Genomic DNA, 16,219 nt, shown 5'->3' on the forward strand with positions numbered 1-16,219 from the left:
TTTACAATACTAGGGGGACTCTAAATCAAAACAGCCCAACTGGAGGCTCTTGGGCAGCTTGCGGTTTATTTTCAAAGCGCATGCATGGCTCTTACACTTCTACAAAGTTTCCTAAAGCAATAAGCAGAAATGTGGACGACGATTTATCTGAAAGCATGTCCACAGCAGTGAAATGGGCGACAAGAAAAATAGTTAAGAGCTCAGACTTGCAACAGTAGGAGATTGGTAACATTATGTTTTATCTGCAGATGGAATACTATGTAGCCACTAAAAATCTGATTTTAAGCGAGAAAAATAGATTTAGGATAGTATGTATCTTTATGATTCCATCTTCTTCACGTGCGTGCATCTGCGTGTGCGAATTACATACACGTGAAGAAGATGGTGTGCATATGCTTTCGCCTACATGTGGTATCTAAACCCAAAACAAATGAACAAAACAAAACAAAACTCATAAATACAGAGGACAGTTCGGTGGCTCTCAGAGGGGTGGGGAGCACAGGGTGGGCAAAATGGGAGAAGGGGTCAAGAAGTACAAACTTCCACTTATAAAAAAAATGAAGTCATGGGGATGTCACGTACAGCGCGGTGACTCTGGTCAATAATACTCTCGCATATCGGAAAGTTGCGACAAGAGTAGATCTCGAACGTTCCTACTGTGAGAAAAAAAAAATTGTGTAACTCTGCATGGTGACAGTTGGTAACTGGACTTACTGTGGTAATCATTTAGTGGTGTACACAAATTTCAAATCATTAGGTTGTTCACCTGACATATAATATATGTCGATTATTCCTCAATTTTATTTATTTATTTTTAAAGATTTTATTTGTTTGTTTGAGAGAGAAAGAGCACAAGCAGAGTGAGATGCAGAGGGAGAGGGAGAAGCAGGCTCCCGGCTGAGCAGGGAGCCCCATGCGGGACTTGACCCCAGGACCGGATCTCAGGACTCGATCCCAGGAACCAATCCCAGGACCCTGGGATCACGACCCAAGTTGAAGGCAGACACTTAACCGACTGAGCCATCCAGGCACCCCGATTATACTTCAGTTCTAGAAAGGTGTTGTGTATACATCGAGATGTTAACAGTGAGGGGTAGGATTACAGAGTTTGGGAGGGTTTGTACTTTTTTATCGACCGCCTCCAGATGGCTGTCTTGAAGCTGCATGATGAAATTATGGTGGTTTATAACGCTGTCCCTTCTATGTGTATGTCTGAAATTTTCCATAATAAAATATTTTCAACATTGATAGTGATGCACAGTTCTTTCATAAGTGTGGCTAAGTGCAAAAGACATCGTTCAAGTTCATTTTTCCTTTGGGGTTCTTGTTTGAGGGCTCCTCCGGAGCTTTCTTTGCCCTGGCAACCAGGGTTCAGGATTCTGGGGGGTTCAGAGACCCAATTATACCCTGCCAACCTGAGCAGGGGGGCCATGGAGGGAGGAGGAGGGTGCTGTCTGCTCGGATTTGCCACTTCCGATAATGAGCTGGCCAGGACGACCCAGCAAGGACTGGAAAAGGGGCAAAGTCTGGCGAAGTCAATTAGGTGGGCTTGCAATAAGTGGTTATTCTGAGAGGCCAGGAGGTAACCTAGAGAGGCTCGTCGCAAGGAGAGTGCGGAGGGCCTTTTAGGCCTGGAGGACATTTGGTTGCTATTATGAATTAACAAACCCAGTGAAGCTGAAACAGGAAAATGGCAAAGTCGGACATCTCAGTGGGCTGGAGAGAGGTCCAATGACCCTGGGGCTAAGTAATTCCAAATGGTCTTTGAAACCTCTGACAGTGGGGCCACTGAGACCAACCCGCAATGGGGGGGGACAGAGGTCCCATTACAGAGGGGGCTGAGGTTCTAGGCACTGAGTGAGCCATTTTCAAGAAGGTTAATTATTGCCCTCTCTGGCTGAGATCCTTAAAGGAACCACCAGAAGTAGATGTTCATACCCACCAGCAGCAGACACCTGCATGCTGGCATTTGAGAGAAGGGTAAGGGGGAAATTTTCACAGCTAGAAACAGAGCCACCCGTTGGCTCAGCAACCAGAATGACAGCCTGTCAGCCCCGTCGGTTCTGTGGGGCTCATTCCTCTGCAGTGCCTGGAATGCAGCATGCACCACTGATGACTTGATGTAGGCATATATTGATCAGTGGGTTCATGACTGTTCTTTGGCTTTGTGCACGTGGCCCCGCCTTTATGGCAACATTGCCCAAGTGCGTGTCCAGGATCACCTGCTTCCCTATCCCCTGATGGCTGCGTCACAAATGGTGATTCCTGGGTCCCACCCCAAGCTTACGAATCAGAATCTCTGATCTGCGGCATCTGCAATTTTAACACTCACCCCAGGTAATTCTTATGCTCCCCAATATTAGACACCTCTGGAGGCCTCACTATTGCTCACTTCTAGAAGATCCTGAGGTACACCGAAAGAAACAAGTTATACAAAGTCAATATCATTCCCACCATTTATTTTGTGTTTATTACAGGTAAATATCCTAGGTAAATATTACACTTACCATTTATTTCAGATTTGTTACGTGTCAGACACCCTGTGGAGAAGTGTGGGTGTATTATCTCATTTCTTCCTCAAATAATCCTTTCAAGGAGGTAATAGACCCATTTTACGCAGGGGGGGGCAGGAGATTGTTGCAGGAAGGGAATGGGGAGGTGAAGTGACTTGCCCAGAGGTATGCACGTTTTCATCAACAATGATGACCAGGGCAATAATAGCAAAAACAGGTGTCATTGATTGGGGGCCTCCAGGGAGCCAAGCACTGTGCTAAGCATAGATTGTTAACGTTTTTTCATTTATTCCATATAAATTGGTTGGACATGGATTATGTAATTTTGTTCTCAGAACCGGAAAAGGTAAGCATCATTATTATCCCCACTTTATAGATGAGGCCTAGAGTGATTCGTGTCCCATGGCCACAGAGCAGAGAAGCAGTGACAGCAGGACCTCCAGTATGTGATGTTGGCTTCCGGCCACCTCCCAGCCATAGCCCAGAACTATTCTCCTAGGTAGCTAGACAGCTGTAAACCTTAAACAGGGCTTTTAGTCTAGTAGGATATGGAAACAGGCTCCAAGGTTTCCTGAGGCAGAGATGATGTAGAACAAAGATTAGGTATTCTGGATGCTCACCTTGAATTTTTGTGTGGTCATCTCTTCCTCGGTTAATCCACCTGTTAAATGGGTCCCCGCGAGTGGTCCAGCAAGAATTCAATAACTCAGTCAAGGAACCATTAAGAGAAAGGACACTGGGCCAAGAGTGAAAAAACCAGGTCCTGATTTCAGAGCTGATCCCAACTCATGTGCCCTGGCAAGGCGGTCCCCCCCCGCCCCCCGGGGCCTCAGTTTCCATGATTGTTCTACATCACTCTGAGACCCTGTGATCCTGAATGCTACCTATCCTGAACTTCCAGTTCAGGCTGTCTCTGAGCTCCTTCTGCTAGTTCAGAGGCTTAGTTCTTGGAGAAAAGTAATAATAATAAAAATAATAAATTAATAACAATAAATTAATAAAATCTAGGATGCTGGCCATAAAAATGTCCCAAAGTGCAAGTGGACTTGGGGCATTTTCCCAGTCATTAAAAAGGGAAAATCAGCCTCCCTAAAAAAAAAAACAAATTCTCCTCTCACTGTAAGTGCGGGTTATCAATCGGAATTCTGATGACTTTGAGGCTGACAATTTTAACAACCACTTAAGTCTCACCCTGCGCCTTTTATCTGAGCACTACACAAACATTGTTAAACACACAGGCCGAGGCCAGGGACAATGGTATCATCTTCGAGGGGAGAAGACCCAGAAAACTGAAGTGTCCATAGGCCACTCCCTCCCACTCTTCCCTCAACAGAGCTAATCAATGGCCTGGCTCGGCTTAGAATTAATAAGTCTGGACTCTTGCACTTTTGACCTGGCTGTTAGATAACAATTCCTTTAGCTAGGCCATGGGTTATTAGGCATGAAGAGTTCAATTTGATAAATAGATGACGTTTTATTTATCTAAATTTCTGGAGGAGTGGTGTTTATTTTTAAAGCGAGGAATGTAATTTATAAATAATTTATTTGCATGGTATGAGTTAAAACATGGAATCCTTACTGGAGAAGAAATAAACTAGAAAGCAGCTCTTCTACTTTATTGATTTAAAAATAAACAAACAAAAACTCGGAGGTTTTATACCTGGGATTTTCTTCTCCCTCTCCTTAATGCCTGCTGGGGTGGCATTCTGATTCATTGTTCTGTTTCAAAGTGAAGCTCATGAATGAAAAGGGCTTTCTCACTTGCCACAAAGCAGTTTTAATTCTGCAATGATTTTTAATTCTGTAAAGGTGGAAGCAGGCTAACCTGAATTGAAGACGGGTTAAATGAACAGTGATACACATACAAAATGGAATATGCCTGATACCCTTGATACTGTAGAGCATCGTTCATTCACTCACATTCCCTCTCTCTCTCCCTCCCTCTCTCCCTTTCTCTCTCACACACAAGTATCACCAACGGAAAACAAGCAGGTTACAAAATAGTTTGCTTGTATTTTTCTTCAAAATATCCAAAGGTTCTAGCAAAATAACAAGTGCACGTGAACTCTGACCCAGCAATTTCACATTCAGATACACTTGCAAATTTATACAAGAATGTATCTACAAGGGTAGTCGCTGCAGCATTGTTTAGAATAACAAACTTGGAGCATTTTATTTTATTTAAAAAATTTTTAAATTTATTTGAGAGAGAGAGCGCGATCGCAAGCGGGGGTGGGGGGTAGAGGGAAAAACAGACTCCCCACCAAGCAGGGAACCCGATGCGGGACTCAATCCCAGGCCCCTGGGATCATGACCTGAGCTGAAGGCAGACGCTTAACCAACTGAGCCACCCAGGCGCCCAACTTGGAGGCATTTTAAATAACCAACTATAGGGATCTGTTTAGATAATCCCTATGACAGAATACTATACAGCCATTAAAAGGAGGAAAAGGGGAACCATATGACATATGTTGCTAAAGAAAAAGCAAAGACTCATAACAGCGGGTCTAGTATGTGTGAATGTGTGTAAAATAGGAGAAAAATGTCCAAGGAAGTGATGACAATGTTGCTCTGGGCTGGGGAATGGAGCTGCCGGTGACAAAGGTTGAGTTTTCACTCTCTGTGCTTTTGTCCCTGTGGAAATGGGAATGATGTGAATGTTTCCCATTGAAAATGTAGGGCACCTGGGTGGCTCAGTAGGTTAGTGTCCGACTCTTCATTTCGGCTCAGGTCATAATCTCAGGGTTGTGAGATCAAGCCCCACATTGGGCTCCATGCTAGGCATGGAGCCTGCTTGAGATTCTCTCCTTCTGACTCCCCACCCCCTGCTCACACACATGCTCTCTCTCTCTTTTAAAAAAAATTTGAAAATATATATAGTCAAAGAATACCTGTAAATTTGCATAGAACAATGTTTAAAAAGACATGCAGGGTTGGCTATCTCTGAGTAGCTTGGTCTGCTGATGGTTTTACATTTTTTCTCTTTTGCTTGTTCATATTTTCTGATGTTTCTGAAATGCACATAGAAAGAGGTCTTTTGTAGATATTAAAAAAAAAGAAAGGAAGGGAGAAAATGATTTTCCCTTCTTCACTCTCAATGGAACGGATTCCTTTATATGTGTATTAAATACCTCTGAAGTTGTCACTGAAAAATAAATGGGAGTGGGCAGGGGGAGACAGGGGAAAAGCCTAATAAAAAGAGGTTTATGGGTATTTGGGTGGGGTGAAAAGGACTTCCAGATGCATGAAAGCCAAGGTTTGAGAAGACAGAGTGGGGGCCCTGCACCACATTGGAGTGCGATGCACTTCTGAAGGTTATGGTTGCCCTGGGCCTCCTTACCAAGGGACCCCAAATGTCCAGCACTCACGACGATTGCCCAGTGAGAAAAGAGAGAGGGGGGAGAAGCAGTCAGGATCCCTTTCAAGGATGAAGAAGCTCAGATGTTGAATGAGGCCTCTCAAAGGTCAACCACAACCGGGGAGAAGAGATTCTGAGTTTCCCTTCATGGTGACAACGCCTTCCTTTGCAGTGATAATGAGGACACGAGAACATCTAATTGCATTCAAATGCTTACTCCATGCCAGACCCTGGGCAAAACACTCTCTGCACATTATCTTGTTTAACCTCACAGGTTGTTATGAGGATCAAACAAGATAACACCCCTTGGGCAGTAGACAACCCTTGGAACTGACCATGGCTACATTCTCTATACTGTCTTGTCATTAGGTGAGGTCTAAGAGGTAACTGTGGTCGTCTGTTTACAGAGGCACTGTATGTGTTCCCATTTTCATTTTCAGCATGCTGGTTGAACTTCCAACTGCCAGCACCTGAAATTCTTGGCTGAAGAATTTCTCTTGCCACTGGAGCCTGCTCTGCTTGCTCAGAGCAAACTGGAATTGCCAAGCAATTAATGCCCCACCTCCACTCCTAGGGCAGCCCTCAATCAATGAATGACCTATGGAACACAGTGTACAATACTGTAGCTTTGTTGCCCCCAGGGTGGGTTACTCTGTGGAGTACTGTCTACACTGATTCCCACAACTCCCCGGTGGGATGAAGCTCCCGAGCCCATAGGAGTAATCCAGTACTGACTTCCTCTTTCTCCACCACGTTCTGCTCACCTCTCCGCAGTTTTTCCTACGATCACCTCCCAAATCAACTCCTTACACTTGAAGTCTTGTCTCAGGCTCTGTGTCTGGGGACCCAGCCCTGGACATCTACTGCAACCCCCTCCCATGCCCTTTAAAAAACAAATCTGCTTCCCTCTTGTGCTTCCCCTTTCCACAGTTAGAGCATTTGATGGGTTTCAAATCTCATTCGCATCTCTTATCTCAATTGAACTTCCCCCCTCCCTGTTCTGTGAGACAGATAGGCAGGCATTACCACCACCCCGTCCTCTTACAGATAAGGAAATTGAGAATGAGCGGGGTGGTGTCATTTCCCCAAGAACACACACAGTGAGCAGTGAGAAAGGGGCAGAGCCCAGATCCTGCACTATTGATTCTACCCCCTCCCACCCTCAGGCCATGAGACTATCTGCTTTCTCTTGTAAGAGTAGCGTCCACTTCTATATCATTGCGTATTTTTTTCTGAGTAATAGCTCATTCAAACTTCTCAACGACTCTATATTTTATTGTCATTATCATTATCATTTATAGGTGAAGAATCCGAGGCTGATAGAACCACTTGTCTAAGATCCCCTGGTCCGGTTCCCATTCTGTGACCCCAGGCTACCTCCCTGCTCCTCTCGCTTGCCTGCCATATGGTTCACGCGGAGGCAACTGACACAGGAGAGCTCCAGAGGCTTCCAGAAGCTAACTAAATTATTAAATAGTCCTTGACAGTAAGCTGGTCCATGCCACTTAGAGGACAAATTGCACTTTAGCAAAACATCTTGGAGAACCTTGCTCCAACCTTCCTGTGCTTTATGGTGGGGGATTGGCAACAGTCCAGAACTGGGCTAAACCTTCTTGATTCTCTGGTTTGTCTTGGGGGAGATAAGATGGTGTTTGGACCTTGGGGGAAGGGATTGTTGTGAGAACCAACCACAGTGAATTCACAACAATGTGGGGTCAGCAAGGGTCAGCCTGCCCTGGTGACTTCCCCTACTACAATGATGTTGACCCCTCATTGCGGTACATCCCTGAATGTGACGATCAATCCTACCAAACACATTGCCCTTGCTGGTGATTGGTTGAAGAGTGGATCTGTCCCACAATTCTGGCCAATGACATAAAAGCACAAGTTTTCTGGGAGAAAGGGGGCTAGTTTCCACCAATAAATCAGACCTCCCAGGGTTGCCCTTGTGTTGTTTCCTCCCCTTGAATCTGGGCTGGCCCTGGGACTTAATTTTGACTCATAGGCTACTGTAACAGTGATGCTGTGTGATTTCGAGGGCTAGGTCGTAAGCAGCCTGGTAGCTCCCGATGACGTCTCTTGTTCTGGGGAAGGCCGGCTGCTGCGTGAAATATGATTTCCCTGAGACCACTCACCATGCCGTGGGGAAGCCCAAATGAGCCACACGGAAGAAGCCCTGCGTGGAGAGAGAGAGCTGCCTCGCCCTCCTCCGGCTCTTCCCCCATCCCAGCTGAAGTACTGGACAAGCAGCCATCTTGGACACTGAGGGCAGGTGACAGTCAAATGACTGCAGCCCCAACTGTCATCTGCCTGCAATCTCATGAGAGACCCCAAGTGAGTACTGCCCCACTGAACCCAGTCAACTCAAGGAACCATGAAAGAGAAACTTCTCAAAAAGTTCCCTTGCTTCTAAGAAAGAGAGATAGAGAAAGATGCCCTCCCATCCCCTGACACCTTTTGAATTCTGGACACATCAGGTCTAAATGACTAGGGGACTTGGGGACGCAAAAGATCTTGTTGCTGAAGGCAAGGTCCACACACCAAGGCTGGCCGAGCAAAGAGAAGGAAAGAATCTGAGTCCCTGATGCCTTTGGAGCACTGCTAAACCCACCCTACCTTGGACTGCTCGTTGGGTGAAATAATGCCCTCGCTGTGGGCACCTGTTTGGGCTTTGTGACTTGTGCTGAAAGCTCCCTCATCCACCCCTAGAGTAGGGAAGCTGATCTGGGCTAGCAGGCAGTAGAATTCAGGGGTTAGGCGAAGTCAACACGGGCTTGACATGGGCTCTGCTACTTCCAAGCTGCATGGCCTTGGCAAGCCACTTCACTTCCTTCTGAGCTTCAGCTTATTCATCTGTAGAGTGGAGAGACTAGTTCTATCCACCGTGTAGGATTGCCACGAGGTATCAATGAGGGAGTGTATGAGAATGAATCGTGCTGGGTGCCTGTCCCATTATAGGCACATGGGTTCTGGAAGCTGCGACTGTCACTGAGGCACCATTCAGACAGGTTCTTCCATCCTCTGGACCTCAATCCAACACCTCTTCAGGAAAGGGAGCAGCTTGGAAACTGCCCCAGAGATGACCAGATGAGAAGGTTCACTGGAACACGATGTATTCCCCTCATTGTCCCGGGCCTCCCAGGACTCTAGGGTGCACCATGGCACATCAGGACCCCAGATGCCTCCCCTCTACACACCTGGCTCTTCATCAGCTCAGGGCCACCCCTCCCTTTGAAGTTGGTCTGTCGCAACACCTGCTCCCAACTGGTTTGAAATGGAAGTTTCAAACCAAACCAAGGCTTCCTCTTCTTCTCTAGATTCTATTTATCTTCCCTCAACAAACAGAGGAGAAGCGAGGCTTGAAGTGCTTACCAGGCTTCATTTAGTCGAACGGGTAGCAGCTTTCCTGTGTACACAATGTCCTAGGCTGGTTTAATGAAGTGGAAATGGCATCCACACAGAGGTGGAAATATCTGGGGGAAAGCCCCCAATCTCTGGCTGCCTTATCAGGGGAATGGAAAAATGGCTCATCATTTGAGAGTGTCTTGGGGGTGTTTCACAGCTGAATGCAGGTACCCTAGATGCAACCAGCTTTTAGCATTCAAACATTGGAGGTGGAAGAGAGAAGGACCAGGACTGAATATCACACTTGGCACGTGGCAATTCTAGTGTATCTTTTTATGGCCAGAGTCTGGGTTCGTTGATGTCCCTGCTGTAGCTCTTGTTAAATAGTTTGAAAATCGCCTGTGGGAACAGTTCTTTTAAAAGTCATAAGAAGTTTTCTCTTTGGAAATGGCAATTTTGCTTCAGCTTTGGGCTTTGGGAGAAATCACCAAAATGGGTGAGAAAATACATAGTGTTGAGTGTGGTTGAGTTGGAGCTGCACTTTTGAGGTCGCCGATCTCTGTGCCAATAGAGATGTGGTCATTTTACAAAGGAAATTGGTCTGTCTGAGCTGTTGCATTGTTCTGTAGGGAGGCATGATTTTGAGGAGAGAGTTATGTGTTTGAGAGTTGCTTGCAAAGATTGGGGATGGGGGGTGGAATGATGGAAGGGGCTACCACAGGAAAGTGGGTTACTCTGGGATCAAGCAGCATTGTTTGTGGGCCCAGGTAACAAAATATGGCATAGCGTTGTGGAGAGGACCACCCTCCCCACCTCTGCTCATCCACTGCATGGCTTTGGGGAAGAGGAGAGAAGATTATGTTGGCGGTGGCCACCTTTCCAAGAGTCCCTTTCACCGTAGCAATGGTGGAGACATCCCAGGGCAGAAGACAGTAACCAAAGGAGGATTGTTGTGCAAGTTGTTGTCTATAGCAGATAAGTTGGTTTGTGAGCACACTTGGAATGTAGTGCCCTCAGGAATACTTGGTGACTTTTGTATCAGTCAAGGACTTAGGCAGTTTCAAGTGACAGAAATTGAGCTCCAGTTGGCTTAGCCAAAAAGGAATGCATTAGTTCACAAAACTGGCAAGTCCAGGAATAGGAATGGCTTCAGGCATGGCTTGACCCAGGGGCGCAAATGATATTGTCAGTTTCTCACTTTCCTTGTCTCCTAAAACATTACAAGTAAGTGACAGGGGTTCAGGCAGTGCTGATCTGTGGATAAAATCATCAAATGAAAGGCTGACAAAGAAACTGGAAATGGAGGGTTCAAGCTATTATCAGGTGAATTCCCTGACCCATCTTAGCATTCGACCAAAAGTTGGACAACCAGACATTGTGAGGCCCCTATGAAGGATTCTTATGAAGAGGTTGAATCTGCGTCTACTTAAGCCTTACTTTAGTTTGGGTTCCCCCCAAAGCTGCCCTAAGATGAGAATTCAAGTACATGCAATGTACTTTGGAGGTGTCCCCAGGAAGTGCTGGTAGTGGAGTAAGAAGGTGAAATAGGGAAGGAAAGGCAGCCAGTAAGGTTGAGTTATCAAGCAAGTTACCACAGTGGGCAGTTAGAGCTTACCCCAGCTCAGGAACTCTGGAAGCCTGTGTAATCTATGCCCCTCAGAGTCATCCCACCAAAGGGATGGCACAGCTGGAGTATTTACAGAGCAGTTCCTGTAAGTCATTGGTGACAGGCTGTTCCTGAGGCGGGGGGCCTTGAACCTCCAGCACTTCTGGCCCGTGGATCCTGGTAGCTGAGAGCCTCCAGGCACAGAAATGCCAGCATTGCCAGCTCATACTAAAGTGATATCGGCAAGAGAACAGGCATGGGGCCCAGGCAATGTCCAGTACAAGTCTCTAGAGCTCACTGATATTTACTAGAAACACAAGGGATTGGAGAACAAGTAAAAAACACCACAGGGGTATTACATAATGATAAAGGGGTCAATTCTCCAAAAAGATATAACAATCCTCAATGGGTATGCACTTAACAACAGAGACTCAAAATATGTAAGGCAAATAATGACAACTGTAAGGAGAAATAGACAAATCCACTATTACAGTTGGAGTATTCAGTACCCCTTGATCAGATCCAGTAGGCAGAAAATCTTTAAGGACATAGCTGAACTCAAGAACACCAACCAACTGGACATAATTGACATCTATAGACTACTTTATCCAACAACAGTGAAATACACATTCTTCTCAAGATCACAAGGAGCGTTCACCAAGACAGACCACCTTCTGGGCCATAAAACACACCATAGCATATATGGAAGAATAGAGGCCATAGGGTCTATGCTCTTATACCACAATGGAATCAAGAATAGAAAGATAGCTAGAAAAATCCCCAAATACTTGGAGATTAAACAAGACATTCTAAATAGCACATTAATAGATTAATAAAGTAATCTAAGAATCTATTAAACAACACTACTAAATAATACATGAGTCAAAGAAGTCTCAAGAGGAATTAAGAACTATTTCAACTAAATGAAAATTAAAACACAACTTATCAAAATGTGTGGGATGCAGCGAAAGAAGGGCTCAGAGGGAAATTTATAGCATTGAATGTGTATCTTAAAACAGAAGAAATACCTAATATCAATAATCCAAGCTTCCACCTTAGGAAACTAGAAAAAGAAGAAGAAAATAGATCCAAAGTCATCGGAACAAAAGAAATAATAAAACTTAAAGCCATAATCAATGAAATGCAAACCAGGAAATCAATAGAAAAAAATAAATGAAACTAAATGACACGGGAAAAAAGGAGCCAAATAAAGATTATGGGACCTTGTCTATGACTTACTACTGCAACAAGTCAATGGCATGAAAAGGGTGGGGGATAGTCTAGATGAAAATGTATCTAAGGGGTATATCAACCGAGTGTAATATGTGCACTTTGTTTGGACCCTAATCCAACAAAACAACAAAACAACTGTAAAAGACTTTTTAAAGATTTTATTTATTTATTTGACAGAGAGAGACACGGCGAGAGAGGGAGCACAAGCAGGGCGAGTGGGAGAGGGAGAAGCAGGGGGAGTGGGAGAGGGAGAAGCAGGGGGAGTGGGAGAGGGAGAAGCAGGGGGAGTGGGAGAGGGAGAAGCAGGGGGAGTGGGAGAGGGAGAAGCAGGGGGAGTGGGAGAGGGAGAAGCAGGCTTCCCGCGGAGCAGGGAGCCCGATGTGGGGCTCGATCCCAGGACCCCGGGATCACGACCTGAGCTGAAGGCAGACGCTTAACGACTGAGCCACCCAGGCACCCCTGTAAGAGACTTTTTAAAGATAATCGGGAAAATGTGGTTCTAAACTTTGTATTAGATGACAGTAAAGAATTTTTGCTAAATTGTTAATGTGCGAGCTCCTTGGCTGGCTCAGGCAGTGCAGCATGCGAATCTTGGCCTCAGGGTTGTGAGTATGAGCCCCACACTGGGTGTGGAGATTACTTAAAAAAATATAATCTTAAAAAAAATTTGTTAATGTGATAATAGCATCACATTTCTGTAAGAAAAATGTCCATGTTATTTAGAGATGCCCACGGAAGTATGTAAGGATGAAATAACACAATGGCTGGGATTTCTTTTAAAATTCTTCAGCAACAATTTTAAATAAAAACAGGGTCTGGCCCTGCCCTTACTACTCTCCTTCATCCTGGACCTGTGAGATCTTGTTCTTATTTGCAATTTAAATAAAATAGAAAGTCATAGATTATTTTCCATTAAATTTAAACTACTATTTGTCTTGATTACTGAGTTTTGTTGGTGCCCCCCACGGTTCCCCCACTCCAAATCTGTGGGAGTGAGTATTAGTCCTTGCACTACATCTAAATCCAGTTGTCTTATTGTTGGCCTTGGGGTTGCCCTGTTTTGGGATAACCAGTGCTGGTCACGGTTTTCCAGGTAATAACCCACTGAAGGCTTCACCACTATCCACTCTCACCGCACCAACATATTTAACACCCTCTTCCACCCTTCAAGGAGCCACCCTGGAAGACACTGTCCAAATTTACGAGATGGTGGCTTGTGGTTAATTAGGAGTCTCACCAACGGGGAACACACTATTTAGCATCCTGGCCTTGATTGACAGGTCCGCACTTAGAGCCGCCTTGAGTTTCCTTAGCGTGTTTAAAGCAGCTTTAACACATCCATAACCATTCCAAATGCTTGTCTCCACCGTTTACTCTTTGAGTTCCTTCTTCACCTCCTTCCAACCGGATAGAAGCTGCCTTCCTCTGTTACCACCGCCAACCCCAGGCAGGTACCTTGGGGAGTCCCTGGGACTGTTTCTCTGGTCAGTTTCCAGCAGGAAAGAGACAAGACTTGCATCTTTTTCTGACCGTGCATACACCGACAGTCCCTACCTCATCAGTGCGAGAGTCCTTGTGTGACACGAAGTGTTTGATTCCACGGGTTCCTAAGACCCTCTTGGGAAAGAATAAGCTGTCCTACTTGGAAGAGCCCGAAAGAATAACTGAACCCCGTGTTTCTCAACTCTTTTTATGAGGTGCATGATTAAAGCTCTGGGAGTCAGGAGGATCCGGGTTCAAATTCTGACTCTGCCGCTGTGGGTCTTTAGAGAAGTGACTTAACCTCTCTGAGCCTCTGTCTCATCTGTCAAATAGGGATTAAAAATGATATGGCCCTCATCGTGTTTTTGAGACAGTGAGATAATGTCTGTGAACACTTAGCATAATTCTTGGAACAAAGTAAGTGCTTAATATATGCTGGTTGCAATAATTATTTGGGTGGTCGTTGTATCTATTTGAGGATCTATAAAAAGCAATGAAGACCCATCAGAAAAATGTACATTCTTTTACACTGAAACAAATTAAATGTGTTAAAATTAAGACAAGGGTATTTTCCATTATTACTGTAAGCATATTTTAATTTATGAAAAAGAAAAAATAATACAAACACTATATGAGTCTACAGCAAAACAATTTATTCTTTTTTTTTTTTTAAAGATTTTATTTATCCATTTGAGTCACAGAGATACAGAGAGAGAGAGAAAGCCTGAGCAGGGAGAGAGGCAGAGGGAGAGGGAGAAGCAGGCTCCCTGCTGAGCCAGGAGCTGCATGTGGGGCTCGATGCTAGGAGCCTGGGATCATGACCTGAGCCGAAGGCAGACGCTTAACCATCTGAGCCACCCAGGCGCCCCTACAGCAAAATAATTGAACAGACAGTGTGGACAAGAAGGGGAAAGCATTCGTTCCCCAGCTCACACCAGCAAGGCAGTTCCATCTCCGGCATTTTCTCCAGGAAGGTGGACAGGATTACACCCACAGCTCACAATCCTGCAAAGCCAAGAGTAGCCACAGGAGATGCATTTTGTTATTCTATTTCTTTCACTTACCAAACGAGGATACATTCTTTCTCACATTGCTACACAGACTTCATGAGTATCATTTTTAAAAGTCATGGTTTTGTTCTGATTCTGGAATTGATACAGGCCCCATATCTGAATACAGTGAAAAATAAAGTCTCTTGTCCTCTCACCTGACCCTGAAGATAAGCACTGATAGATCAGTGTACGTCCTTCCAGAATTTGCTCAGTGCAGATACTACATGTGTAAAGACACATACCGGACTTGGGTGGGGGGTGCATCTGCAGAGGGGTGGTCTGTCCCATGGCCAGCGGTAAGGACATTCCACATCCCACATACCAGAGTTCACATCCTGGCTCCAACAAGTCCTTGAGTGACCTTGGACGGTCCTTTGAATGTCTTCAAGCCTCATTTCCCCATCTGTAAACAGAACACACGATAAAACGTTAGCCTGGAGAATTGTTGCCAATATTACATGAGTTGAGGCTTGCAAAGCCCTTAGCAAACTACTTCCCCACCTCAGTACTACTGGTTTGGGCTGAATAATTTTTTGCTGCGGGGGGCTGTCCTGTGCCTTGTAGGATGCTTAGCGGCCTCTCTGGTCTCCACCCGCTAGACACCGGTAGTGTCCCCCCATCCCCACCAGCTGTGACAATCAAAAGTCTCCAGAACACAACCACATCCTCTCCCAGAGGATGTCCAATGAACTTGCCTTAACGCTATCATCATTTTAACACGGTAGCACATTTACTGAACATAAAGCATTCAATTGCTCAATTCATACAAAAATACACCCCTACTGGTATTTTAACTGTCCGTGAAGGAGTCCAACTTCTTTGTCTATTCAGAGGCTTTTCAGACCAAATACTCCGTTTAACCTCAGATGCAAACTCCCCCAACCCATAAGAACTTTTCATGTGTGTAATAGTAAAATATTAGTGAAATACTACCTAATGAATTTGGCCATTTTTATTGGCTCCGTGCCTCCTGAATCTCCCCTCTCTCTCCCCCTTCCCCCACACAGGTGAGAGACAAGACTGAGTCTACAATGAACAAGCTGCTTTTCCCCTGTCCCTACCTAATTTCTCGACCCTCGTTTGCACTGAGGTGTTTTTCCACGGAGCCCCAGGAAGACGGGATTATGTGTGTGCATGTGTTCATTCACGGGCTAGTTGGGATCGAAAGCCCCGGGGACAAACTTGGAAAATGACCGAATTAATCACTTATGATCTGCGTTCCGTGCACATTATCATAATATTGATATAATACACACACTGTTCTTTGCTTATTTCTCTATTGAGTGAGGCTGTGCAGCAATTTCGAGGAAATCTGAGACGCATGCACCTGGCCAAATGCTCTCTCTCTTTCTCTGTAAATAACCCAGGGTCTCCTGGTCTACGAGGATTGGCCAAAAATGAGTTACAGTTGCCAGAACATTTTTAAGTAGGGAAATAAATTAGAGTGGTAATAATCATAACAATTATATAATAAATGTTAAAAATGGTAAGTTCCCCAGCATCCTTCATGAAGTTATTTTGGTGGGGGGTGTGGGGGTGGAAATTCCATCGTCTGCATCTGGTGACATCATCAGGCTGGAGAGGACAGGCTTCTAAATTCCAAATGTCACCGAGGTGCCGAATGAGGTGG

The sequence above is a fragment of the Zalophus californianus genome, chromosome 14 (genome assembly GCF_009762305.2).
Source record: "Zalophus californianus isolate mZalCal1 chromosome 14, mZalCal1.pri.v2, whole genome shotgun sequence".
Taxonomy (NCBI): domain Eukaryota; kingdom Metazoa; phylum Chordata; class Mammalia; order Carnivora; family Otariidae; genus Zalophus; species Zalophus californianus.